The sequence below is a fragment of the Oratosquilla oratoria genome, chromosome 3 (genome assembly GCF_046742065.1).
Source record: "Oratosquilla oratoria isolate Oo_2021 chromosome 3, ASM4674206v1, whole genome shotgun sequence".
Classification (NCBI taxonomy): domain Eukaryota; kingdom Metazoa; phylum Arthropoda; class Malacostraca; order Stomatopoda; family Squillidae; genus Oratosquilla; species Oratosquilla oratoria.
Genome location: NC_134779.1, coordinates 73,819,906 through 73,820,628, shown reverse-complemented (window position 1 = coordinate 73,820,628; position 723 = coordinate 73,819,906).

Sequence of the window (723 nt, the reverse complement as noted above, 5' to 3'; positions counted from 1 at the left end):
TGCAGGACAGGACGGAGTCTATTCGGGTGGAGATTATAGGCAAGAAAAAGAAAGTTATTATTGGCGTCCTATATAGACCTCCTAACGTCAGTATTGAGCAGACTGATCCCCTGATTCATGAAATTCGCAGAGCGTCTCTGAACAAAAACGTTGTGATCATGGCAGATTTTAAATATAGAAACATTGACTAGGAAATTTTAGTAGGAGACCAGGAAGCGAAAAAAAATTCTTAGATGTAGTGCAGGATAAGTTCCTGAAACAAATGATTACCGATCCTACGAGGGGAGAAAATACTCTGGACTTACTTTTAACTAATAATAAGCACCTAATGAGTAACGTAAATGTTGGAGATAGTCTAAGCTCTAGCGATTACCAAGAAATAATATTTAATATTATTTGGGAAAAATTAAAAAGTACGAATAACGTCCAAGTACCAGACTTCAGGAGAGGCAATTTTGATCAGATAAAAACCTATTTGAAATTGAATATGAAATGTCACACGGATGATTCGTTCATCCCCTTCGCGGTCAAGAGTAGAGACTTGACCAAAGGTCAGGTCATGACCTTGGGTCAAGTCATGACCAGGGGTTGGGTCACGGAGGGTAATCTGCAAACCTTAGGTCAGGTCGCTTGGGGGCGGGGGGTAAACAGCCAGGTCAGTGATTTGGATGAAATGTATAGCAATCTAACTGATTTATTCATTAATGCACAAAATACATTTAC